Source organism: Oryctolagus cuniculus, chromosome 10, assembly GCF_964237555.1.
Source record: "Oryctolagus cuniculus chromosome 10, mOryCun1.1, whole genome shotgun sequence".
Classification (NCBI taxonomy): domain Eukaryota; kingdom Metazoa; phylum Chordata; class Mammalia; order Lagomorpha; family Leporidae; genus Oryctolagus; species Oryctolagus cuniculus.
This window is the reverse complement of record NC_091441.1, coordinates 121206648-121229064: the sequence shown is the minus strand read 5'-3', so window position 1 is coordinate 121229064 and position 22417 is coordinate 121206648. Positions and strand designations below refer to the sequence as shown.

Below are 22417 nucleotides of genomic sequence, written 5' to 3'. Positions count from 1 at the left end.
GAATGACATTCATCAATCGCACGTACTCACGGGAGCCCCTTTGCATCGGACTGAAATTGATGTGCAGTGACCTAGCAGCACCCACAGCCTGCAAAGCACTGAGCCGCTCTACCGTACCTGCAGGTAGGCGGGCCCACAAAGCACGCGCAGGGCAGGGGCCACATGTTCGGTGAACACGTTCTGCCGACACTGATTACTATGTCTGCTTGAGTGTGCGCAGCAAGGGTCCAGACCTGCTGGGCTGGGGAAAACAAGCAGGAGTGGACATGGCCGCTGCCCCTGGTGAACCCGTGGTCTGAGAAGGGAAGATGGTAGATCAAGCAGGTAGTGGACAACACAACTGTGGTGAGGATGGAAATGCCCCAGCTCAGCTGTCAGATGCGACAGTGTGGTCACTGCGACACCTCTGTGAGTACCACACCTGTGTCTACGCTAGGAGCACATGCAACCCTAAGCCTAACCCTTCACCCTTCACCGGTCCCATCAACACAGAACGCGGAAAAGCAGAGTCGAAGACTGAAAGTGGAACAGGTTGTCCTCATTAGAGAGAAGACAAAGGTAGGAGCTGCTTGGATATGGCAAGTTGAGCGTGTGTGCATATATGTGTATGCCTGTGCACGTGTGTGCACTTGTGTGCCTGCGTGTGCGTTGGGGGTGCTGTCTGGACGATGGGGAAGGGTGGCATGAGGTGTCAGGCACTAGCTCTACTACCAATCGACTAGGGACAATGCTGGACAGAGAATGACACGTGGACACACGACTTCCATCTCAAAAGCCCTGCCCATTCCGGATGAGGTACTGGGCGCTTCCAGGACCCCGCAAGTCCTAGCGCACCGACCTGGGGAAGCGGCGGGACCCAGGGGTTAGGTTCAGGGTTTGGGAATCAGGCGGCCCAGATTCCTCGTGACTTGACCTTGGTGTGCCTCAGTTGTCTCAAGGGTCAGGAATGGTCGGTCCTTCGATGGGATCTGGTGAAGGCTGGACACACAGAGCTTGCATCCCGACCACCGTCAGCACTCGCTATTACTCCAGCCAGGACTCACGAGGTCCCGAAGCCCTGGTCTCTGCACTCAGCACTGTGGGCAGCAGGCACTGGTGACCCCCTTTGAGACGGCAACGACCTGTCCAGGGGCTCGGGGCGGCTCCAGAAACGCAAGCTGGTGTGAATGTCGCCTCGACGCGGGCTCAGGGTAGCTGGACATGGCCCCCAGTGTAGTCGCGAGGAGCTCCCCGCGTGCACCTGCGGGCTTGCACCTGCCTCACCGCGGCCGTCAGCGCACCTGAGTTCGGAAGGCGGCGCGGCAAGACGCCCGCACCGACCCTGGGGTTGGACGCCTTTGGCTCCCCGAGCCCCGCGCCCACTCCGTTCCCTCGCCCCGGCTCCTGCGCTCTCGGCGGTTCCTCCCCTCGAGTATTCGCCGGCCCCGCACCGCCGGGGCGCAGTAGCGCTCAGCCTCCCCGTCTCCAAGAGCGCGCGCGCGGCGTCAGGACGCCCCGACCCGCGCGGCTCCCTGGCTGAACGCCCGCGCAGAGCGACCCCAAACGATGCCGCGGGGCGCCCCGGAGCGCACGCACTCCGGGCCCGGGCGCCCGTGGCGGGGAATGGCCAGCAAAACTTCCCGCAGCTCCGATAGAGCCAAGCCCCGGCGACGCCCAGGCTCCCGGGAAGGCAACGGAGCGGGGCCGGGGCGCTCCCCGAGGGGACCCTGCCTCTGGGGGCCCCAGCGCAAGGCCGCGCACGGTCGCCGGGGCGCCCCGCAGGGCGCTCCCCGCCCACCCCCCCGCCGCGCGTCTATTTGGGGCTCAGCCCGCGGCCCCGGGGGATGCTGGGACTTGTAGTCCCTCCCCCGCCCCAGGCGCCGCCGCGACCCGGTAGGCGGACTACATTGCCCAGGGAGCTCCCCGGCCTATATAAGGCGCCGGCAGCCGCTTCCCGGCGCAGTAAGCATGTGCCTGGGCTGCTGAGCCGCTTCCTCGGGCTGGCCGGGGCGGGCGGCGAGCGGAGGCGAGGCGGAGGTGGCGGGGAGGAGCGCGCCGAGCGAGGAGCGGCGAGGGCTGGCCTCGGTGCTAGCGGAACGCGCTCGCCCCGCAGACATGGGCTCGGTCTGCGGCCGCTGACCGGGTCCTCGTGCCGGCTCGCCGGAGCGCCGCGGCTCCCCGGGCACCAGGTAGCGCGGGGTGGGCGGAGGTCCGCGGGGCGTGGGCCTGGACCCCCGCGCGCACAAGTTTTCGCCCCGCTGCCGGGGAGTTCTGGTGGGCTTGTGCGCGCTCGGCGTGCACGTGGGGGCTTTTTGGCTGTTATTTCGTGGGAGTCTTGAAGGGCCCCCGGTGCCCTGGACCCCGGTGCGTGGCTCGGGGGGCTCCCCGCTCTGGGCCGGGACGGCGCCCCTCCGCCCCGAGCAGGGCACTGAGGCAGCAGCTGCAGGAAATAGTTGTGCGTGTGTGTGTGTGTGTTTTCGGAGGGGGCCGTGGGGGTGTCCTACGCGAGGCAGCCAGCTTCCTAAAACTGCCGCGCGCCCCTGGGGAGCGTTTTCAGAGGCGGACGAGCGCGCAGCTCTGCCCCGCGGGGATGCGGGGTTCGCGTCTCGGCCTCGGCGCGGGGAAGCGAGTGCCTGGCCGGGGTGGGGGGCTCCGGACGCTTCCGCGCGTGGGACCCCCGCGCGCCCCGAGTTGGCGCGGGGCCGTGCGGTCCTGCCCCGTGGGCGCTCCCCAATGCCTGCGCGCTCGGGGTCTTCCCGGGGAAGGGGGCGTTCCTGGGGGAGCGCTGCCCGCGGGGTCTCACGCTCCGCCCTCTGTCTTTCCAGGGTGTAGGCGCTGACCGCGGAGGAGCAGAGCCGCACCGCTGGCTGCGCGTGTTCTGGCCGCTCGGTGCCTGACCTGGGTCAGGTGAGTGCTGCGGGGCCGGGGTGAGTTTTAGGAGGTGGGGCGTGGGGAGGTCACGGTCGCCGCTTTGGGGCTGGGGACGCTCCGGAGGGGGCGGCGTGGCCCGGGCGGCGCTGGCGGCTTCCCTTTGCAAGGGTGCCGTGCGCTTCGTCTGCGGAGAGATGTAACCCAAAATTAACTGCCTCTTGCAAAAATAGTGCCTTTCCCCGTCGCTGTGCGTGTGTGTGTGTGCGCGCGCGCGCTCCACCAGAGTGGGCTGGACCGCAAGAACGGAGAGCGGCTGCGGGCGAATTGAGAGTTAGAGCTTGAAAAGAGGAAGTTCCTTCTGGAAGCAAAACACTGCGGCCGGCCGGCCGGGGGCCCTGGCCCAAGCCCCCCGCTGGCCCGGGACCCGCGGCCCCGTGGTGGGTGGGAGCTGCGGGCCGGCGGGTTTGTGTGTCCACACGACAGCGCCCGTGTTTTCCCCAAAATGGTCAGCCTGCGAGCCCGGGAGAGAGGGAGGTTTCTCCCGGCGTTTTCTCCTGCTCTGGGTCCCGGCGGGGTCGAGGGCTGCGGAGACGCCGTGTAGGTGGCTGGGTCTCACCAGCGTCTTGAACCTTCCTTCCAAATATTTAGCCGTTCCCTGGGCTACAATCTTTGGGCTTCGCTAATTAGGAAACAAAAGCCAGACGCTTCGTTATGGTGGGGCAGGGCTTTTGTTTCCTGCCGATAAGATCTTCAGGGGTCCTGGTGCAGCCAGGGTGCAGTGGGCGCCCGAGTTCTGGCTCCTCCTTGGAGTCCTCTTGTTTACGGCTGTGCCGGCCCTCCCGGGGCTCCACATGGGGTCCGGTTTCTGCCTTCAGACCACGACGGGCTGGAGAAAAAACTGGCCCCTCCACTCTTGTCGCACTGGTTGCTAAAAATAGCTGGGAGTAAGGCTTTGAGTACTTGTGGGCCAGGCCCAGGGCCATTCCTCAGCGAGATCCTGTAAGTCCAGGTGAAGAAGCAGGTGCAGAGGGCAGGCCCGGGTCTGGCGGCCAGTGGGGGAGGGCAGCAGGACCACTGCTGTGCCCCTCACCAGCCCTGAGGGGGGAGGGGAGAATGGTGAACAACTGCCCCGGTGAAATGACTGGCGTATGTCCACCCGTGATGCAATCACAGCTTTGGCCCTTGGTGAGAAGGAAGTGATGTGGCCAGAGACCTGGGTTTGAGGATGCGTTGGGTGCTAGGCTGAGTTCTGTTTGGAGAGCTACAGGTTGAAAGCCTGCACGGGGAGAGTGAAAGGAGACAGCAGACCCGTCAGGAGTGCTGCAGGGGTTCCGTGTCTGGCTGGCCTGCCGTCGAAGTGCACCCTGGGGTCGGAGCGCTGCTTCTGTCTCTGCTTGCTCTGGGCCCCTGGTGTGGCGCGGTTTCCAGGGATTCCTTCGTGTGTGTGTGTGTGTGTGTGTGCATTGCACACAGTCTGATCTGCACTTGGCTCAAATCACAGCAGAAAATCCCATCAAGGCTTCTGTCTGACGGGGCAGGGCAAGTCCCGTTCTCTGAGTGGCTCCGGCCTCTGGGAGCCTTGGGCAGACGGTGGAGTCACTCCTTAGCACGGTGGGGCTGCCCTCGGGAAGCACTGGCTGCTGTGTTTCAGGGGTGAGACGGAGTGTCTCAGTGCCCTTGAGAAAGACCTGTAGTCTCCGAGGGAGACAGGACGGGAAGGGAGCCTGCAGCCCGGTGGTGGCCCCGCAGCTCCTGTGTCGTGAGCTCATGGAAATTCTATCTGATTCGTTCACAGGCAGCTCTTAAGAAACAAACTGAGTCAAACACACACCAAATATGAACAACAGGAAAAACCACCAAAATAATGCTGGGCCTGAAGTTAGGTTTCTGGGTCAGGCTGTCCTTGGGCACATCTAATTAAGGAGTGTGCACAAGGCCGGTGTCCCATCTCATTTGCTGTTGGTTTCATCTTTTCAGACGGTTCACGTTGCATCTGCAGGCTGTCTGAACCAGAAGTGCTATGCTTTTCAAGTTCATTTCTGCTGTTTCAGAGTCTGGCCTGCCTGCTTTGATGAGTGCAGCTGAGGCTTGAAGTCAGTGACACAAGTAGTGTCGCTGTTAAGATTCCTTCTGATTGTCACCGTGTCTGAGGGGTGCGCTGATGAGGGTGTACGCCGCGGTAGCTAGCGCCTGTTGAATATGGGGATTTCCCGAATTGCCCACAGTTGAAGGCCGCTGGGCGGTTGCTGTGTTTGACTGACCCCAGTGCCTGTCAGTGTTGCTGAAATACAGATGCAGGTTTTTTTTTTTTTTTTTTTTTTTTTTTAAGGTTTATTTGTTTATTATTTGAAAGGCAGAGCTATGGAGAGGCAGAGGCAGAGAGACAGAGAGAAAGCTCTTCCATCCACTGGTTCATTCCCCAAATGGCTGCAACGGCCAGAGATGGGCCGATCTGAAGCCAGGAGCTTCTTCCGGTCTCCCATGTGGGTGCAGGGGCCTAAGGACTTGGACCATCTTCTGCTTTCGCAGGCCATAGCAGGGAGCTGGATTAGAAGTGGAGTAGCCAGGACTTGAACTGGTGCCCATATGAGATGCTGGCACTGCAGGTGGTGGCCTTACCCACTATGCCACAGTGCCGCCCCACCCCCTTTTAAAAAAATTATTTTATTCCTTGCAAAGAGTTACAGAGAGAAGTAGAGACAGAGAGAGGGAGGTCTTCCATCCATTGGTTACTCCCCAAGTGGCCACAATGGCCAGAGCTGGGCCAATCTGAAGCCAGGAGCCAGGACCATCTTCCGAGTCTCCCATGTCAGTGTAGGGGTCCAAGGACCTGGGCCATCCTCTGCTGCTTTCCCAGGCTCATTACGGAGCTGGATTGGAAGTGGAACAGCCAAGACTCAAACTGGCACCCATAGGGGATGCCAGTGCTGCAGGTCGGAGCCTTAAGCCACTGTGCCACAGCGCCGGCCCTCAGGTGTTTCATTCCTTGTGCAGCACATCCCTGGGGCACCTGCTCTGGGCCAAGCGGTGTTCTGAGTGCTGGGGAAGCTGCAGGGGCCACAGTCCTGTTCTTCCCTGGGGACTGGCCAGTCTGAATAACCAAGGGGTCTGACAGGTATGAGGGTGAGGGGGACACAAGACAACCAGTGTGGGCGTGGAGGTGGCCAGGCAGGAGCCTTGTGTGCTGCTGGAGGGGACGTGAGAGGGTGCAGCTGCGGTGTGTGTGGCATGGTGAGTCTTCAGAAAGCTAAACAGGGCTGACATGGGATCTGGCTCCTCCCCTGGAAACCACGTGCCCCAGAGAGTCGAGGGCAGGGACTTGAACGTGTGCATTGGTCACGGTGACCCAGAGGTGGGAGCTGCCCCTGTGTGCAGACGGGTGAGGGAAGCAGCAGGTGGACTGGGCACACCTGGTGTGGTGGCCCTGAACAGGAAGGACGTTCTGACCGTGCTCCCCCCGGGGAGGCCTTGAGAGCACGGTGCTGAGCGGCGTGGGCTGGGTGCAGAGGCTGCTCAGCAGTAATGCTGCCTGCACAGGGAGCCGTGAACGTGCGCGTGTGCGGAGATGGAAGGGAGCGTGGTGGGCGGACGAGCTGTTGAGTGGGTACACAGTGCGAGGGGAGACGCGGGAGAAAGGTCTGGAGATGGCTGCACACACAGTCCATGAGCTTTTTCCTTGTGGTGGTAAAGATGGAGTTGTTTGTTTGCAAGGCAGAGTTACAGAGAGAAACTGAGAGAGCTCTTCCGTCTGTTGGTTCACTCCCCAGATGGCTGTGATGGCTGGGGCTTGGTCAGGCAGGAGCCAGCAGCTTCCTCCAGGTCTCCCACGTGGGTGCAGGGGCCCAAGCACTCCGGCCATCGCCTGCTGCTTTCCCAGGTGCATTACGAGGGTGCTGGCTGGAGTAGCAGGTGGCACATAGTTAGCCCACTATCCCAGAATGCCAGGCCCATTGTGCGTGAGCTTAATGCTGCTGAACTGTACGCTCACAGGCAGTCAGGCATGTGTGTGTGTATTTCATCGCAGGAAAAAAAATGAGCAGCAACAGCAGAACAGGGTGGTACAGCAGAGGTAAGGGGTTGGGAGCCGGGATGTGTCCTGGAGCGGAAATCTGAAGCAGGGGAGCCAGGCACATACCAGGGGTTCAGCGTGTTCCAGGTGTGCAGAGCAGTGAGTGCAAATGCCCTGGGCTGGGAGTGGGCGGCACTGAGGGCCCTGGGCTGGGAGTGGGCGGCACTGAGGGCCCTGGGCTGGGAGTGGGCGGCACCCTGGAAGCCAGGGTGGCTGCGGCTGGGGGAAGAATCGGTGTCCAGGCTCGAAGCGCCAGGTTCTGCAGGTTAGTGGTTGGCCTGTGATTTGTGAGCCCACAAGGGCAGCTCAGCGCGTGTTTCTCCATCACCGAGCTCCGTGAGCCTTTCTGAAGGGGAAGCTGAGGCTGGCAGGTGCGCAGACCCGGCGGAAGCTGGCGGGGCACAACCCACATGTCCAGACTGTCCGGGTCCTCACCGGCCTCACCTGGGGTCGAATTCGCGTCAGTCGCAGAAGTCTCTGATAGGCAGGTGAAGTTGCGGTTGGTTTGGACAAACTCTGAGACCCTAGTGACAGTCCTGGGGCTTTAAGGTCAGCTTTCCGAGCCCTGCTGCCACTGGCCATGTGTCTGGCCAGGTTTTAAGGTAATGCCAGCAGAGGCCTCCTGCTGTCTCCCACATCCTTGGAGACATCTACAAAACAGATTTCCCCATACACGCGCTGACCCCTTCACGTGTGCGAACGGAACCCTCAGCTTGTGTGGCCGCATCGGGAGGCACCAGACACTAGGAGTGAGGATAAGACAAGACACAGAAGTGGTGTCCCTGGGCCCAGGGCCAGGGTCCCGGGCTTTCCCTCTGTGTGCTCCCGTACAGGTGCGGTGTGTTTGAATTTCATCCAGGGGCCGTGCACTGCCTCCCATACTTGACCTTTTCTGCCCGGTCTTACCCACGGATTCTTGCTAGCCTGTGGACACCTGCGTTCTGGTGTTGCTGAAGCTGTGGGTGCGCCTGATGGGATTTCACCCGAGGATGACACAGATGGATCACTGGGGCAACCAAGGCCCAGGGTGGGTTTCACAGCCATCGCGCAGCAGGGGTTTTCCGTCTCGTTTACGTTGTTCCTGTAAGAAGGCTGAGTGGAGACAGCCCTCTGTGCCGGTCGGCTGCCTGCAGAGGAAAGCCTTGTAATCCTCTCCCGAAGCAGACCTTGTTCCGTGTGTTCCCAGGAGGCAGTGGGGCGGGCACTCCCCTCTGGTGTTTGTACTTGACCAAGAGATTCAGGCACAGCGGTTGCGAGCCTGGCAGGGTGAGCCGCTCGTCCCTCGGTGTTCCGCGGACACCATGTGTCGCCAGGCTCCTTCCCGCCTTAGCCCTGTGGCGCACTTCTTTAGTATTTGAGTTTGCGTCTTTAGGTTTGGGATTTTTTTTTTTTTTTAAGTGTTGGCACATTACAATTGCCTGCCACAGCTGTAGAAGAAGTGCAACACATTTCCCTTTTAAGATTATTTATTTATTTTGAAAGGCAGAGTTAGAGAGGGAGAGAGATCTTCATCCTCTGGTTCATTCCCCAGATGGCTACAGTGGCCAGGGCTGGGCGTGGCCAAAGCTAGGAGCCAGGAGCTTCTCCCACATGGTTACAGGGGCACAAGCACGTGGGCCGTCTCCCCCTACTTTCCCTAGGCTATTAGCAGAGAGCTGGATTGGCAATGAAGTAACCAGGACACCAGATGCTGCCCTTACAGGAAGCTGGCGTCACAGGTGGCAGCTGTACCTGCTACGCCACAGTGCTGGCCCCCTACAGAATTTTTTTGAGCATGTGTTCAGACATCTGCATAAAAATGCATACAAGTATTTTATGTACAGTTAGTTACACGTGTATTTAACAGTTTTTTTGGGGACCCAAATGAGGTTTATTGCAGATGGCTTGTGTCTTAGTTTGTGTGTTTCTTGTACACTTCTTTTGTCTGTGCACTTTTTCGGTCATTGAAGAAGCTGGGGGTTAGATTGCTGCATAGCTTGGACTTGGTTGCTTGCACTGATGTGTTCAGTGTATCCTCCGTCTCCTCTGTGGTCCTCATTTGGTGGTCAGACGGAGAGGCTTCGTCAGGGTCAGGTTCCATTTTCTGCCCAGGTTCACTGTGGGAACATATCTCAGGAGCGTGTGGGTGTCGGGAGGTCTCCCCCAGGGGTGCCAGTGACCTCCTTGCTCACCGCCGTGATCCTGAAGTTCGCACGTGCACGCCCCTCGTGCCTCGTCCATCAGCGAAGCTGTGTGAGAAGCCTGCTCTTGCTTTTTGATCACCGTGGAGTGCGGTTTGTACGGAAGAGGGAGCAGCGCAGGACTCTGCCCTGTGCTTTGCCAGCTTCGGTTTCTTGGCTTGCTGCTGGTGCGGCTTTCACCTGGGGACCCGTGGCAGGGTCCGGGCACGTGATTGGAGAGGAAGAGCCGCCGGCACCCAGGCTGCCTTCCTGCAGAGCGCCCGGTGCAGTGTCGGCACTGCCACTGTGGGAGGGCCTGCACCCGAGGCCGGCAGGGGTGTGGGCTCAGGGCTCCGTGAATGCTGGGCTTACACATTGCGGGTCTCCGTGTAGCATTCCGCCCTGAGGGCGACATCGCCTGCTGTGGTCAGCGGGTAGGTGTGAGGCTGTCCACACAGCCCCGGGCGTCTTTGGCGGTGCTCTCGCTCTCTGTGTGATGGAGATGCTCCAGGCTTGTCCCAGCCCAGCCTGTTCTCCGAGAGGTCCTCTGGCTGCTGGGCGGGAGCCGCTGTTCACAGACCTGGGCCACGCGCTCTCCTGTCCTCGTCTTACGGGGGAGAACGCAACTCCAAATGAAGAGAACTTACAGACGGAACGTTGCCTTTTTTTTTTTTTTTTTTTGACAGGCAGAGTGGACAGTGAGAGAGAGAGACAGAAAGGTCTTCCTTTGCCGTTGGTTCACCCTCCAATGGCCGCCGCGGCCAGCGCACCGCGCTGTTCCGATGGCAGGAGCCAGGTACTTATCCTGGTCTCCCATGGGGTGCAGGGCCCAAGCACCTGGGCCATCCTCCACTGCCCTCTCTGGCCACAGCAGAGAGCTGGCCTGGAAGAGGGGCAACCGGGACAGAACCCGGCGCCCCAACCGGGACTAGAACCCGGTGTGCCGGCGCCACTAGGCAGAGGATTAGCCTAGTAAGCCGTGGCGCCGGCCGGAACATTGCTTTTTTAAAGATTTATTTATGTATTTGAGTGGCAGAGCTAGAGAGAGAGAGAGAGAGAGAGAGAGAGAGAGAGAGAGAGAGAGAGAGAGAGAGAGAGAAGATATCGTCCATCTCTCTGGGTTCACTCCCCAAATGGCTGTGATGGCTGAGGCTGGGCCAGTCTGAAGCCAGGAGCTTCATGCAGGTCTCCCATGTGGGTGCAGGGCCCAAGCACTTGGGCCATCTCCTGCTGCTTTCCCAGGCGCATCAGCAGGGAGCTGGATCGGAAGTGGAGCAGCCAGGACTCAAATTGGTGTCCTTGTGGGATGCCAGTGTCACAGGGGGAGGCATAACCTACTCCACCACAGCTCTGGCCCCTGAACATTTTTAGTGAAGCGATTCCAAACCACAGTGGATGTATCCTCATCCTTTAATAAAGAATTCTGAACATAATCTTAACTTAAAAAAAATAATTGGTCCGTGTGTTAGCCTGTGGGTGCTTGCACAGGGGCACCTGTGTCCTCCCCGAATCAGCAAGAATGTCCCTCTAGTTCTGCAGCTGTGTTGTCAGGCTCACGCACCCTCCAGAGGCCCTGAGATCAGTTTGTTGGCCTTGCTAGATTCTTTCAAAGAAATCTGTTTTATTGAGGCAGAACAGATAACATCAAAGTGTGCTGTGCACATCCAGGTAGAGTGTCCCACCTCTGAAATGCTTGTACCAGTGGTGTTGGGGGTTTCGGATGTTTTAGGGTTTTGGAATATTTGCATTTCATGAGACACCCTGGAAATGAGCGAGGACGTGGAATTTATTTAAGCTTCATGTACACCTCGTAACAGGGCCTGGAGGTCACTTTATCCGGTACTTTAATGATTCTGTGTGTGCGACTGAGTTACATGGTGTGCACTTTTCTAGTTGTGACATCATGCTGACTCTGAAAAAGTTTGAGATTCTTGGAGTTTCGGGTCTGGGATTAGGGAGGCTCAGATGATGGTGAAGAATGGTACATAGCAACAGATCTCCTCCCTCCCCCGTCCTCTGTCTCACACGTACACTCTCGGGGTGAGCGCTGGGTTTAGTCACTGTTGTTTATAAACCGAATTGCAGTGAAAAGTTGGACCCTCTTCTGCATCTGTCCCCATGTGCTCCTGAGTGGCATTACTGGCCCTGTGGCTATTGTGTCCTCTCCGGCCCCATCTGAGACCCATGGGGCAGAATCTGTGTTTTAGCAGCGTCTCCAGGGAGCTGATTCACACCTGAGCCAAGGGTTTACCTGCCGCAGGCTGCCTGTCTCTGGCTTGAGTGGCTGTAGAGAGACAGGTAGAGACCAAGAGCTGCACCTGCGCCTGCTCAGGGATGGGAGGTTGTAGATGGATGCCAGAGGCAGCCTCCTGGAATCGGGTGTGGAGTGTGTGTTAGGAAGCCGCTCAGTGGCTCAGCTCCCTGACAGCCTCATGCTGTGTGGCTCCCCAGGAGGAGGAGGGCACAGGAAGACCATGGCGGCTTGTGGGTTGCTCCGTGTTCTGCGTGTCCCCACTTTGGGAAGTGATTTTTGTTTTGAAGCAACAGCTGAAGAGCATGTTGGACACGTATATCTGCATTGCACAAACTGAAGCCACTCCCCGACGGGCGTGGATCTGTTAGTGCACACGTGTGCACACGCCTGTCCACATGTATGTGTCACCATGCCACGCCTGCTGCACCCCCCGCACCGCTCGGCCGTCGGGCCATCTGTGTCTTGGGGCCCCACCCGGTGCTTCCATTCCAGCAGCTAAGGCCCCTGCTTCTGTTGCCCTCGTGGGACCTTTTACATTTTTTGAACCTGTGGGGTCACCTGTCCCCAGGAGCCGCCCCCAGAGTATTTGGTGAGTGAGGTAATTTGTGCGAAGTCTGGTCCTGCTTAGGAGGTAGTCAGAAGCCTCTGGGGTGGAGACCCCTCTCCTGTGTCAGTCTTTCCTGAACTGGCCGAAAGCCAGCAGGGCCCCTCTGTGTGGAGAGCAGGGTGAGGGCCACGTGGCCTCTGGGTGTCCCTTGAGCTGTGGCCAGGGAACGCTCTCTGGGGTGCCAGCTGTGCCACACTGCTGAATGGTGTTCAGCCCTGAGGCTGTGCTGGCTTACCCAGCGAGCCCTGGGGTAGGCACACCTGAGTGCCAGCACTGATGTCCTGTTGGACGTGCACAGAGCCAGGAGCGCTCGTCTCTTAGCTCTTCTGTGGGCCGGGCATAGAAAGGCCAGCTGCAGGTCATCGCCACCACGCTGTGTAGCACTGGACGCCCGCGGAAGGTCTTAGAAATGAAGTCTGAGCGCATCCTGTGCCCGTGGCGCTGGTTCCCAGCCAGGGCCCGACTGTGCCCTTCAGGGGACGTTTCTGGTTGCCACATCTCGGGATTGGGCTGGGGGTGCTTCTGGCATCAGTGGCGGGGAGGGCCCCCGGAACTCTGCCCCCAGTGTCGGGACGCCAAGGCTGGGAAACCCTGAGCTGGAGTCGCTTCCCTGGGCCTGGGGAGGCTTTGAGCTCCCTGAGGATGTCGCACCTGCTGTGTGGGCAGAGGGGGGTCTGGGCTGACGTAAACGTTTCATCAGCGTAATCCCAGCCTCCCACTTACCCACAAGCACTGACCTCGGTGTCTGGGGCCCCGTGGTCCAGCGTGGTGGCTGATGGGCTGTGTGACTGCTGGGATATCTGTGTACCCCGGGCCGGTGGGTGCTGGCACCTGCAGGGTGAGGGATTTGGGGTGTGTGCCCCCCAGTACTGGTTGTCTGGCCACAGTGGTGGGTTTGTGTTCCTTCAGCCTCGGGGAGCAGGAGACGAGCAGAGGTCAGTGTGGGCATCTTGAGAAGAATCTGTGTCGGTTGTGCACCTGTCACTCAGCAGGCGAGTCGTGGAGGGCGAGCAGGTGTGTGTGTGTGTGTGTGGGGGGGGGTTGATGAGCAGTGTTTCCACCAGAATCACTCTGAGCTTGCATCGACACCTGCTGTTTTAGAGTCGGGACCTCTGACTGCGAGTGAAAGCGGAACGTGACTGCAGAAGGGCCTTTGTGTTGGCATCGGGGACGTGCGTCTGAGGGCGGCCGGGGAGCCACGATGGGGCGAGGGGGCTGGGTGTGCGCGTGTGTACACATGTATGTGCGTGCGTGCACAGGCATGTTGGGGAGGGCTGGCGGCGTGTCCAGGCTGTTCCACTGTGCAGTGGATCTCACCACGTGTCTGCCCAAAGCCAAGCTGCGGTGGTGACCGGCAGTGCCCGGGGACAGGGCCGAGGACGCCGTGCAGAGCGCTCTCCTCCCTCTGGAGCGTGCCCGGGGTTCCTGCCCGTGTCGGCAGCCATGTTACCATATATGTCCCGGGCACGGGTGTCCTCCTGGGGCTCGTGCTCCCCTTGGCCCCAGGCCAGTGGCTCGTCCTCCTGGGCATGCTCCGAGGTTCCTTGCCTCGTGGTTTGCCCGGCACCTTCGCCCCTCTACCTGGGACTGCTTGACCTGGAAGTGAGGCCTGGCCTTGTTGTCTCAGCCCCTGTCCACGGGTTCAGGGGCGGCAGCTGCGGCTGCACGCAGCTCTGGAGTGGTTCAGCCTTTGTTTGTGAGCCCCTGAACTTTAAAAGAGGCTTTTCCGGTGCTGCTGGTTTTAAAGCAAGCTGCAACAAAACCAGCCCTGGAGGGCTTCGGCCAGGGCACTTTGGTGCTGGGCTGGAGGTGGCGTGGACGGGCTTTCCCGATGCAAGGCGGCCCGTCGCAGTGCATGGTGCTCGGCGGTGCAGGGGCGGAGCCTGGTGGCTGCAGGGTCCACGGGAGCAGCTGTCCTGCCCCGCTGTGCCCGGAGGTTCTGGTTTGGTGGGGAGCGGCGAGGAGGATGTTGTGCAGGTCGGTGCTGATGGAAGGAAAAGACGTCCCCTCCTGCATCCTTTCTCTACAGCTGATCCTGCGCTGACCGGGAGCCCTGAGAGGACGAGGGGCTGATGGGAGTGGATGTCGAGCAGAGGAGGAGGTGGAACAGCCCTGGGGGACAGCAGGCTTCCTGTGTCCTCCCTGGGGGCTAAAGAAGCGGGACTTGTCTCAGAGAGAGAGAGAGAGCGAGCGAGCCAGCAAGAGAGAGAGCTCCCATCCACCGGCTCACTCCGCGAGCTGCCTGCCACGGCCGGGGGTCCCAAAGCCAGGAGCCCATCCCAGGTCTCCCACGTGGGCGACAGGAGCCCAGTTACCTCAGCCTTCATTGCTGGCTTCCCCGTCTGCGGCAGCAGGGTGCTGGAGTAAGGGGGAGCCGGAATCCCGCCCGGGCACTGTGCTGTGAGGCACAGGGGTTCCCTCCCGGCCCTTAGCTGCTAGGTGCCCCTGCTTCTCTCTTTTCTCTCACTGAATGCTCAGCACAACTGTCATTCCCATTCTACAGATGAGGACACTGAGGCCCGCAAAGAGGAAGTCGCAAGCACAGGTGGCTGTCTCACGCTGGCTTCTCTCATCCCCGGCCCTGCCTGTGCTTGACCTGGAGGTCACTTCCTGTTTCTCGCCCTCGCCAGGGCTCCTCCTGCCTCCGGGCCTTCGCATTGCCTGCAATGCTTCTTCCGACTGATGTGTTTGCTACTGCCTTGACTTTGAGGTCCTAGCTTAAATGTCTCACCTATTTTTCTTTCTGACCAGCTAAAATTAAGTTGTCGCCCAGTCATGTCATGCAGTTCTGATGCTTGGGGTTTATGTAACCACTGTCTGATTTGCTTGCTGGTTCGTCTCTCTGGTTGGCTGGTTTATTCTCGGAGTGCCTCAGCGCAGCGTAGCTGTCACCGGAGCGGGACCTGGCCCGTCTGGCTTTGACCTGTGTCCCCGGCACCTGGGGCGGTGGTGGCACCTGGTGTCAGCGCACGCGTCCACAGGCAGGGTTCTAGTCTGGACGCCCTCTCTCTGAAGCCCTGGCTGCTGAGGTGTGTGTGCTGCATTTTCGTCCTGTTGTGTCTGACATGCGTCTGCTCAGTGACAGCCCCAGGATCTCAGCCGGTGCCAGAGCCAATCAGAATCAAACAAAAGTGTACACTCGCAAAGGCGAGGGTCTCAGGAGCTCTGGACGTAGCCACAGCCGCGCACTCAGGTGGCTGGGAGGTGCACCCCTATGTATTTACCGTGTTAGAGACAAAATGAGACCTTGTTCCACAGTTAAGGCGGCCACAGTTTTTATGAACAGAAGCTTAGCGAGGAGAGAGAGTTCCTTCTTGAGGGGAGGCCAGCAGGATGCACCTTGCGCCTCTGCTTTGCGTCTTGCGCCCTCTGGAAAACTCTGTGTGCGCCTGGCCGATGCCGAGGCCCTGGTGCTGCTGGGAAAACTTCTTTGACCTTGCAGGTTCCCTGACGGGGTCCTGGGAGCCTGGTGGAGAGCCGCTGGCTCTGAGGTAGGGGAGCTGGAAGGTTGGCTGGTGGCGTGGAACGCTGGCGAGGGGGAAGTGGAAGGCTTACGTGGCAGGGTGCAGATGTCCCCGTGTGTGGGTTTCTAGCAGATCTTTCTGTTCCGAAATAAATGCATGGGGATGCTTTTCAATAGTTTTTGCAAAACAAAACTGCCTCCCAGCTAAAGCTCACCCTGAACGCAAAGGAACACTCAGAACTTGTCCCTGTTTTCCTGTTGAGCGAGATCGCCCTGGGGCGCCGAGCTTGTGCGGTGGGCTGGTCAGTGGGAGCTCCGTGTCCGAGATGGCCAGCTTCCTTCACGGCTGTCCCACTGGACCCGTGCTGGGGGTCCCCGTGGCTTCGGCCCCCCACTGCACTGTGCAGGGCAGGCCCAGTGAGGTAGCCTGGAAGCCGTTTGTCTTTGGCTCTGTTGTGGCTGGGGTTACAACGCTCGGAGGAAGGTCCCCAAAGTTGAGATCCCGTCGCATCCGCCAGCTTTGCGGTTTAAGAAGGGCGATTCCAGGTCAGGCCCTTTGTGTGCTCAGCATGTGATGGGAGGTGAGTGGAGCGGAGGCAGGCGTCGCGGGGGTCCTCAGTGCCTGTCCTCCCAGCTTGCAAGGCCTCACAAGGGTTGCACGGATTCCGGGAAGTCCCTGCCCAGCCCCACTGGCCAGCTGCGTTCCTCTTCATTAGACCAGCGGCAGTCTTTGTGGTGTGGGGACCAGTGACTGCGTGAAGATGGCCCCTGGTTTCCCCCAGACGTCCACTGCTTGTTGGGTCGTGTTGAGAGTTTAGGCTTTGCTGGCTTTTGGGTTCTGAATGTGTGTAGGCGAAACTCCAGAGTTGTTCTTTTAGAAAACAGGGTAATGCAATTAGTGAAGTGTACGCAAGAGAAGTCATGGATGCGAAAAATAACAGCCCATGAGTTTTGTGCAGCAGTCAACGCTTTTAGCAAAAATAAAGTAACAGACACAAACCCCAAGCCTGCTTGGCGCGGCCTGACAGGAAGCCGGCAGTTCTTTGGCTGTGGGCATGGCTGCGTCTGTCTGAACACCACGGCAGGGGAGGCTCTTGATCCCGAGTTGTTGAAGGGCCTGCCGCCGCCCGCCTCCCAGCGGGGCCAGGGTTTGAACTCTGATGTGCCTTCCGGGGGTCAGCCACCGCCTGCCTCGGCTCTTGGCGGGCCCCCGCATTTCCTGCCCTGTGTCCAGCTGTGCTGACCGATGAGAAGCACATTCCAAGTAGGGCACTGCCAGGGTAGGGGCGGAGGTGAGCGGACACAGAGAGGGAACGGAAGTGAAGGCTTCCATGAAGAATGCAGACGTGAGCAGCTGGGCAGGGCCTGGCCACGGGAGACCCAGGGTGGGGGTCAGTGAGCCCGGGGGGTTGTCACGAGGGAGCCGAGCTTGGGAGGACGAGCACACATGCTCTGTTTCTCGGTGTCGCCTCTTGTCACCACTCGCAAGCCGTTTTGGACGTGGGGAGAGCGTGGTCCACGGGACTAAAGTTGGGTTCCTTCCAGGGATAAGAGTTAGGGGTTTGGGGACGGGTGCTCGGTGCAGTGGGAAACCTGTGTCTCACATCAGAGTGCCTGGGTTAGAGTCCTGGCTCTGCACTGGATTCCAGGGTCTAGCTCATGTGTTCCCTGGGGCGCAGCAGGCCATGACTCACTTAGCTGGGTCTCTGCCACCCACATGGGAGACCCAGATTGAGCTCCCAGATGGGGCCTGGACTGGCCCTGGCTGTTGCAGGCATTTGAGGTTTCTGCTGAAAAGTTCGGTGTCCTTGCTCCAGACAAGTGTGTGTACAGAGTGTGGGGCATTCGGGCAGCAGGTAGGACCCCGGAGCTGCGTTCACCTGCTCCCCGTCCCAGGCTGGGTGTGGGGACTGCAATGCCTGTGGTCCTTGAGTTCAAGGGCTGTGGCGCGAGGAAGCAGCTGCAGGGCAGCAGTGTTAAGACAGCGCTAGTGGACCAGGGCTGGCCCGGTGCTTTGTGGAGATGTGCAGTGGGGACCTTGAGCCTAAGTGGCGACTTCTGGCTGGAGCTGTATCTGTGAGTGGAGTTGGCTGCAGCTGGGGGTGGGCGAGGAGCTGAGCGTCTCAGGCACCAGGCCCAGTGTTTGGTGCCCACAACTGCTAGGACTGGGCCGGGAGGAAGCCAGGAGCTGGGAATTCAGTCCGGTTCTCCCACGGGAGTGGGCTGGGAGCCATCTGCTTGAGCCATCATCTACCTCCCGGGGTGTGCCTTGGCAGGAGCTGGAATCAGGAGCTGAGCTAGGACTTGAACCCAGGCCCTGCGATACAGGACAGCTGAGTTGCAAGTGCTGTCTTAACCACTGCATTAGATGCCTGCCTTTCCCAGCTGCCTTTTTTTTTTTTTTTAATATTTATTTGATAGGCAGAGTTACCAGGAGGGTTGGGGGAGGAGAGATGGACACTGTTTCTCTGCCCAAATGGCTGCAATGGCGAGAGATGGGCTGGTCTGAAGCCAGGAGTCAGGAGCTTCTTCTGAGTCTCCCATCTGGGTACAGGGGCCCAAGCACTTGGGCCATCCTTTGCGCCTTTCCCAGGCCATCAGCAGGGAGCCAGATCAGAAGTGGAGCAGCTGCGACTCAAACCACCTGTATGGACTGCCACCCAAAAATGTCTTCTACAGATTTTTAATAAATGTTTTCCAATCTGGGATGCAATCAAGGTTTACACATTATAATATTTCGTTTGGTTCGGTGTCATTTTTTTTTTTATTTGACAGGTAGATCTACAGACAGTGAGAGAGAGAGAGAAAGGTCTTCCTTCCATTGGTTCACCCCCCAAATGGCTGCTATGGCTGGTGCTGCGCTGATCCGAAGCCAGGAGCCAGGTGTTCCTTCCTGGTCTCCCATGGGGTGCAGGGCCCAAGCACTTGGGCCAACCTCCACTGCCCTCCCGGGCCACAGCAGAGAGCTGGACTGGAAGAGGGGCAACCGGGACAGAATCCGGCGCCCTCATGGGAGGCTGGTGTCGCAGGTTGAGGATTAGCCAAGTGAGCCACGGCGCCAGCCCCGGTTTGGTGTCTTTTATCCTAGGTAGTCTTCCTGCCATTTTTAAGAAAAATGGGTCGGATTTATTTGGAGAGTGTGGGCCCATGGTATTGTAGAAGGGCCCACATGCTGGGTTTTGGGTTCCTCCCCTTTAAGCACTTGTGCGATGGCTGGCGGCTTTACCCACTATGCCACAGTGCCGGCCCTCCCAGGTGACTTTTAAATGGGTTCCTTTATAGAGATAACTAGCATTTAGGGATATGAGTATGCCAGCGACTGTACCAAGCACTTCTTTGTTTTCAAGTTGTTTTTATTTGATTTGAAAGAGCAGCAGAGACCAAGATAGACACAGAGACAGAGATCTTGCATCGTGGGTTCATTCCCCAGATGCTGGGAGACCACATCCGAGTCTGTGTCTCCCTTGTGGATGGCAGAGAGCCTCCAACTTGAGCCATCACTGTTACCTCCCAGGGTGTACACTAGCAGTAGGTGGGAACCTGGAGCAGAGCTGGGACCCACACGCCCACATTGTGATACTGGGGCCGGCGTCCCACGTGGAGCCTAGCTGCTCTGCCGAGTGCCCGCCCGCTGGTGCTTTCTTTTATTTTATTTGAGAGGCAGAGTTACACAGAGAGAGAGATAAAGCTCTCACATGCACTGGTTCGCTCCTCAAATTGCCGCAATAGTCAGAGCTGGGCCACTGCAAAGCCAGGAGCTTCTCTCTGGCCTCCCACGTGGGTGCACTTGGACCATCTTCCGCTTCTTTCCCTGGCCATAAGCAGAGAGCTGGATTGGAAGAGGAGCAGCCTGGATACGAACCGGTGCCCATGTGGGATGCTGGTGCCGCAGGCAGGCGGCCGCTTAGCCTACCTCGCCGCAGCACCGGCCCTCCTCGGGCTTTTTCAGTTACTTCATCTGCTGCTCACAGCAGCTCCAGGGAGTGTTGTTCCTGTTTTACAGAGGAGGCACGGGCAGCGGAGGGGCTGACGGCTGACGTGGTGGCTGGCCGTGGAGGCTGATAATGGAAGCTGAGGTGCAGAGGGCCAAGTGGGGCTGGAGCTGAGCCCGGCCTGTCGCCCCACGTGGCAGAGGGGCGCGTCAGCAGAGGCCTGTGTGTCACCAGTGCCCTGCAGTTTTGTGGCGCGTTGGCGCCAGCTGTTTTTTTCTCCTAGGTGGTACCCAGCCACTGTGTGAGTGACAGGCAAGCCCCGCCTTTGCAGGCACAAATGGCCCCTGATCAGATAAGGAGGCACCCCCACCCTGCTCCTGAGCCAGAGGAAGTGTCTGTGGCGGCCTCTCCCCCTCCCACCCTCCAGCCCAGAGGCCTTTGTTTTTCCTCCCAGGATGTCCCTGTTAATTGCACCAGGACCCTCCCCCACCCCCCCATCAAGCGGAGACCTGCAGAGGCCTCTAGCCTGCGGAAGCCTCGCCTGGACTTGTGGGCCAGAGTCTGTCCTCCCCACGCCTGTCCCCAGGTGTGTTACCTGGTGGAGGCTCACGAGCAGGGGGGCTGGCTGGCCTGTGTTTTGGGGAACATGTCCCATGTGGCTGCAGGCTGCCAGTTCACTCGTCCTGCCTATGTAATACGCAGATTGGGTCAAGAGAAGAGGTTTCGTTGTTTTATTTACAAAAGTGTTCTGTGACCATGGTAGAAAAGTTAGAGGATGGCACCGCGGAAGGATTAGAACTCAGAACCCTGCCTACAGAGGAGAGCCTACTCCCCGTCATGTCCTTGGGGTGAGGACCCACGCGGTTCACGTCTGGGCCCGTGTCCGGGTGGCTGCTGCGGACGGCTACACGGGCAGTCTCGTGGCTCTGGCCCTTCTGCTGGCCAACTGCGTAGGTCTTGGGCAGCTTCACCTCTTCGCACCTCGGTTTCCCAGCAGTGAAGTGGGCAGCGCGTGGTGCCTGCCTTGCTGTGGTCCCGAGTGTTCGGACAGAGGTCACTGTGAAGCCTTTTGCCCGGTGGTGCCGTGAGGGTGCCTGATAGACGAGAGTGGCTGCTCCTGGCCACGGAAGCCATGCAGACGCGTGCTGTGGGCGGTCAGCTGCGGGCCACGCCGGCATGTCTCGCCTTGTCTGCTGCCCTGTGTGCTTCTCCCGTGAATGGCCTGGGCTCTTTCAGTCAGGCATCTGGCATCCGCACGCGTCGTGGCCTGAGCAAGCCTGCGAGGAGACTGCCATGCTGGAGGTCGCCCTGGCCCCCGCGCTGAGCACCTGCCTGCCCTCTGCATTCCCCGCCGCCCCTCCTTCCTTCTGGGAGGCTGGCATGTGCAGACATCAGTCTGGTCCCACTCAGAATCCAAATTGATCTCCAGTAATTGGCTGCAGGAGTACACTGGCTTCCTAATTGTTTATGATAAAGCTTTTTAAAAAATTGTTATTTTTAATTTGAAAGGCAGAGCTGGAGAGAGTGAGATCGATGTTCCTTGCTGGTTTCTTCTCCACATGCCCTCACAGCCAGGGCTGGCTCAGGCGGAAGCCCGGAGCCTGGAACTCAGTCCAGTCTCCCCTATGGGTAGTGGGGACCCAGGTGTTTACGCCGTCACTTGCCGCCTCCTAGGGTGGGCATTAGTGGGAAGCGGAGCTGGGACTCAGACCCAGGCCCTGTGACTCAGGATGCAGCTGCCCCAGGGGGCGTCTTGAATGCTGTGCGCCAATACCTGCCCCGGTTACGCTTTTCAGCGTACGGAAAACACGAATGTCCCTTGATGTTGTCACCTGTACCTTCTTTGTGGCTGTGGTTTACAACACTGGGTGGCCATTAGGAAGAAGCTGTCTGGTTCCGGGGAGAGGACCTGGTGACCGACACGAGAGCAGAGCGGGCTGGCCGCACTGTGCCCCCGTGCACTGTTTCTTTGTCTCTCCCCGAGGTGCTGGCCGGGGTCTGTTCTGTGTTCTCAGTCGCTGTCCCTCTGGGTGACCGAGTCACGTGCGGTGGAACGCTCTCTGCCTCTCTGCCATGTCTGGGTGCCGTGGACGCGCAAGGGCGTCTCCTGAGCCGCTCCCGGCAGGGAACGCGGGTGCCGTGGGCATGCAGGGGCGTCTCCTGTGCCACTCCCGGCAGGGAACGTGGTTCCCATGGACGTGCAGGGGCATCTCCTGAGCCGCTCCCGGCAGGGGATGCGGGTGCCGTGGACGCGCAGGGGCGTCTCCTGAGCCGCTCCCAGCAGAGAACACGGGGTCTTCACGCTCGGCTCGCAGCAGCTTCCCCTCCTGCTCGGGCTTCCACGCTGGTCCCCGCTGAGGACCGCTTCCTTAGAGAGATGTGGCACCCGTGGAGCGGCTGGAGGAGAGGGAGTCCTCTGCACAGTGTCACAGCTTCTGCAGCTTGCCCGGTGGACGATGTCTAGAGGGGGTCTGGGGAGGGGCCCGGGGTTTGACGAAGTCTGTTTCAGATGGGTGTTGGGCAGACCCCGGGCAACCTCTGCGTCTCCCCCAGGTGTCTGGGAGCCGCCATCCGCAGCTGCACAGCCGGGCTGCGTCTCTGAGTCCGTGTTTAACGTCCTCCGTGTTTATGGCTGCAGCGAGAGCCGTTTGACCCGTGTCGGTGTTTTTGTTGCTCTTTGTGCGCGTGTTCAGTGACTCCTGGAGCGCCCTGACAAGCCGTGAGCTCCTGGCCGGGGCCTTGTTCTTGCCCTGATGCTGCGGGCTGTGCCAGCGGCTGCTCAGGCCTTCTGGCTCTGGAAGTTCGGGCGTGGAAGGAGGTTTGGGTGAGGCGTGTGCAGTTGCTGAGTTCTCTGGTGGTCGCTGGCATCTGGGGATTGGTCACCTTTGAGTGTGTTTGTCTTGGCGTTTGGTCCCGCAGCCCAGGCGTGGTGGCCTTGCCAGACCCGAGTCTGGTCCTAGGTGTTTCCTTCTGCCTCCCCATTCTGCGCGGGGACTAGAGGACGCGCACGTCTCCCAAGTCAGACTTTCAAGCGCCGTGTCGATCATGGTGGGGTTCTTGGCCGAGTTCACCGCCTTGGTGTT

At 59.6% G+C, this 22417-nt stretch overlaps 1 protein-coding gene across 8 annotated transcripts in view; it reads left to right on the top strand.

Moving 5' to 3' along the window:
* The first annotated feature begins 1943 nt into the window (after nt 1-1943).
* ITPR1 (inositol 1,4,5-trisphosphate receptor type 1) overlaps nt 1944-22417 on the top strand; it is a 299108-nt gene continuing 278634 nt past the window's right edge. For all 8 annotated transcript variants that reach the window (XM_070050022.1, XM_070050021.1, XM_070050014.1 and 5 more), the window contains exons 1-2: nt 1944-2168; nt 2805-2886. The gene's annotated coding sequence lies outside the window, so the exon portion shown is untranslated. The remainder of the gene's footprint in view (nt 2169-2804; nt 2887-22417) is intronic.